We start from the raw sequence: 4785 nt of genomic DNA on the forward strand, positions 1-4785 counted from the left end.
TATTTCAATTTTATGAGGTTCAATCATGTACTTACCCTCATTATTTTTTATCATGTGGAATGAAGTGAGAAATTTATGTTTTATAGCAAAAACTTAGTAACACAAAAATAGTTTTTAGTGGCAATAGATATACACAATATTAATAAAGAGTGTTAAAGTCTTATCAATAATAATTAATTGTGATTGGATCCGATATCGCTATAGCATTTAGAGATATTTACAAAGAGCGTTATTGTTCTCTAAAAGAACATATTTAGTGACAACAAAACTATTATCATTAATATATTACCCCTAGAGATCATTTTTGGTGTAGCGAAATTTTCCGATTGACCGTGGTAAAAACCTTTGTTTGACAATTTGGATCTCTTTCTCTCTCTATATATATGAGAACTTTTAAACCATTGAGCAATTAGAGAATAATTAATGGCAATATTATTCAACAACGTAGGGATGCTATCTGTGGTCACCTCAAGACCAACTCCAGCAACTTGTTTTTTCTCCTTCAATCGAAGGAAGCCATCATCACTAGTTGTATCAAAAGCCTCCATGAAATCACCTGATGAACCAAATCCCAATACTATCCAACGACGTTCAGGGAATTACAAACCTACTATGTGGGATTTTCAATATATTCAGTCCGTTAACAATCGTTACGCGGTATATATTTTTTTGTTACTCTAATTTATGTCGTATCATTCAGACAATAATTAATTTACTTTAGCATTGTGTGTAGGGAGATAAGTATATGGAGCGGTTTGACAAACTGAAGAAGGAAATGAAGAGGAATTTGATGATGATTGTTGAGGGATCAATACAAGAATTAGATGCTAAGTTGGAGTTGATTGATAATTTAGAAAGACTTGGAGTGAGTTACCACTTCAAGGATGAAATTATGCAAATATTGAGGAGCGTACATGACCAAACTAGTACTAAAGCCACAGGAGATTCATTGTACTCTATAGCCTTGAAGTTTAGGCTCTTGAGACAACATCATTTTCATATCTCACAAGGTACGTACGTAGTCATGTGTACATAACAACAACATATCCATCATAATATCGATCATGAGTGGGGTTTGAGGAAGATGATGTGTATGCAACCTAACCTCTAAGGGTAGAGATTGTTTTCGATGGATCCTCTAAACTCCAAAATCTCCATAGAAACCCCCTAGGAACTTTGTTGTATGCTTTTTCTAGGTCAATGAAAATCATATATGTAAGTCCCGCTTCATCTCTCTATAGTACTTCTTCATCAATCTCCTTACGAGATGAGGGACTTCTATAGTTGAATGCCCCAATATAAAATCAAATTGATTTTCCGTGATACAAACACCCTCTTCACGCTCATCTTCACCATAATACGTATGTCGTATATACTAGTTTTAATAATCGCTTCATCATCTTTCAGGTTCATATATTTTAGTTCTTTTGTTCCAAATTCCAACTTTAGGTGACACATGTAGATGTAGTTCAGAATTTGAGGGTCAATCTCATTATGTGATTTTGAACATAGAATTCTTTAAGTTTATTTGTTATTCAAATTTGACCAATGTATGTTTTTCATGTTCTAGATATATTTGACGATTTCAAGGATGAGAATGGAAATCTGAAGCAGAGTATTTGTAAAGACACGAAAAGTTTGTTAGAATTATATGAAGTATCGTTTCTTTCTACGGAAACTGAAACCACTTTGAAATATGCCACAAGATTCACAATGGCACATCTGAAAAATTATGTTGACAATTATGGTGGAGATCAAGATAATGATATAATGATGGAATTAGTTCAACATGCCTTGAAACTTCCAAGACATTGGATGATGCCAAGATTAGAGACAGAGTGGTATATAAGCATTTATGAGAGAATGCCAAATGCTAATCCTCTTTGCTCGAGCTTGCTAAATTGGACTTCAACATTGTTCAAGCAACATACCAACAAGATTTGAGAATTCTATCAACGTGAGACATCTTTTAGATCATTTGATAGTATTATAATTTTCGCGTATTCAAAGTTAAATTCCTTTTTATAACATGTACAATAGAATTTCTCTCATACGTGCATCATATATTTATTTTCATGTAATGTAAAGGTGGTGGAAGAGCACATGTTTGGCTGAAAAGTTGTCATTTTCAAGGGATAGATTGGTGGAATGCTTTTTTTGGTCAGTGGGATTTGTATTTGAGCCTCAACACAGCTTGTGTCGAAGAATGTTGACAAAAAACATAGCTCTAATAACAGTCATAGATGACATTTATGATGTCTATGGCACTCTTGATGAGTTGGAAATCTTCACTCATGCTGTTGAAAGGTCAGTTATTAACTTTTAATGAAAATCATAATCATTTTTAGTACTAATTTTATTAATGAAAAAAATATTGAAAACACTTCTAAATTTAGCATAAATTATTAATTTCGTCCCTGAACTATTGACAGTCTTAAAGACACCCCTGTAACTTGGCTAACTGAACTTAAATACACTCTTGATCTTGAAATTTGAGTGAAATAATACACCCCTAAGTTCTCTTAAAGTTTAGGAGTGTTTTCAACACTTCTCTCTACTTTTTATTAAGAATCATATGCTCCTAAAAGAGTTTGAGACCACTTGTTATGTCATGTGACAGATCAGAGATGTATTTGAGTTCACTTAGTCAAGTAGATAAGTGTTTTTTATTGTCAATAATTTGGGGACAAAACTAATAATTTTTGCCAAATTTTAGAGTGTTTTCTTTTTTAACTAATACTTCTCTCTTTCTTAATTAATTAATTCACCAATAAAAAAAACTCCATTTGTATTGCGGCGGTCACTGGCCCTGCAAATCGTAGTCACAGCGGTTTTGAAAACACGCAATATTGTACGACGCAAACTGTTTGTGGAGGTTATTTGACTGGCCGCCGTTATAAATTACGGCAGTTTCCTAACGTCCGTTTAAATCACGCAATCTGTAAATTCACTAATTTTATTATTATTATTTACTTTATTATCCTAGTTAGCTTGTTTGTGATGAGAAAAAAATTAAATTCAGATGGGATGTAAAAGCAATGGAGCAACTTCCTGACTACATGAAAATATGTTATCTTTCACTCTTCAACACTACCAATGAAATGGCCTATCATATTCTCAAAGAGCAAGGGATAAATGTCCTGCCCTATCTCACAAAACAAGTAAAATTACTATTTACTTTGCAAACTTTTAAATTTGACGTTGAAATTATGGATTCATAATTAGTATACTTTATGTAACACAAAGTTGGATTCAGTTGAACCTATTAAATCTATGAGACAATGGCCCCTGCCCACAAACCACAAATTAAGACAATATTTAATCCATTTATGTACTGGCAGTATTATTTAAAACAAGTTACTACTATTAATTAGTATGCAGATTTGTGCAAAACTTACTTACAAGAAGCAAAATGGTACTACAATGGATATAAGCCAACGCTGCAAGAGTACATGGATAATGCATGGATTTCAATTGCAGTTGCAGTGATGTTACTCCATGCATTCATCTTTGTCTCCAATCCAATTACCATTGAGGCATTGGAATCCTTAAACAAATATCCAGACATAATTCGTCGATCTGCAACAATTGGTCGTTTCGTTGATGATTTGGGGACATCATCGGTATGTGCTTATTATTGATTTAAAATAACTTAATTTAGATACTCTATTTGTTTCGTTTTTTTTGTTTTTTTTTTTTAAATTAAAATTGTTTTTGTTATTTAGTATGAATTAAATAGGGGTGATGTTCCAAAGTCGATGCAATGTTACATGAATGAGAAGAGTGCTTCCGAAGAAGAGGCAAGAGAACACATCAATTTATTGATAAAGGAGATGTGGGAACTAATGAACAAAGACCAAATTAGAAAAGAAGTGCTATTTTCTGAAGAATTCATTAGAATTGTGTTAAATGCTTCAAGAACAACACACTGCATGTATCAGCATGGAGATGGGCTTGGAATTCAAAATTCTCACATTAAAAATCAGATTTCCAAATTGCTCTTTGAGCCTCTCATTGTGTAATAATTTCATAGTGTATTAACTATTTAATACCTAAAAAAACAAAGAGCTCATTCTCTCATCTATTTTGTATTTTCAAACAAAATTAAATCACTTGAAAATATATGAACTCACTTTCTCACATTCTGTAGTACTATGAGAATAAAGCAAAGGCAGTTCATTAGAAGGGGTGTTTGATTATTTTATCTTTATTTATGTCTTATGGTATAATTTTTCTTCTTGAATATTTATTCTAATTATGTGTCATAATTGAAGTGTTTATATTGTTCAAGAATAATTACGATTAAGAAAAAAATGAAAATTTTGATTAATTTTATCTACAATTTTTTAAATAACAAATATTTTGAAATAAATATTTTTACTAAGGATGACAAGTATTTTGAAATAGAAGTACTTAGTATATATATGTGTGATCGCAGAATCGATATATATATATGCCCCGAATGATTTATTGATTTTTGATTTATATATATAGTTTATTCTTCGATCTTTTGGTTTCTTCTGTATGATTTTTTATTTTTGTGAATAGTTTTTTCATGATTTAAGTTGTGTAGGCGTGCAACTGTTTATATATACCTCGACCGGTCTCCCATGGCCCACCTAGGGGAGGTATGTATAGGTTCAACCAAACCAATTTAAGTTAAAATTCATTTTGTATTAAGAAATTTAGCTAAAATCAATTTCAAAATTTCATTTTTTCACCCTACCTTGACCCCCCCTCACGCACCTCCTACCCAGCCCCCCACCCACCCCACCCCTACCAGCC

At 32.2% G+C, this 4785-nt stretch overlaps 1 pseudogene; it reads left to right on the forward strand.

The window, feature by feature from the left end:
- Positions 1–396: 396 nt before the first annotated feature.
- On the forward strand, positions 397–4182 carry LOC102584149 ((-)-camphene/tricyclene synthase, chloroplastic-like; annotated as a pseudogene).
- The last annotated feature ends 603 nt before the right edge of the window (positions 4183–4785 follow it).

The sequence above is a fragment of the Solanum tuberosum genome, unplaced genomic scaffold (genome assembly GCF_000226075.1).
Source record: "Solanum tuberosum cultivar DM 1-3 516 R44 unplaced genomic scaffold, SolTub_3.0 scf00055, whole genome shotgun sequence".
Lineage (NCBI taxonomy): Eukaryota > Viridiplantae > Streptophyta > Magnoliopsida > Solanales > Solanaceae > Solanum > Solanum tuberosum.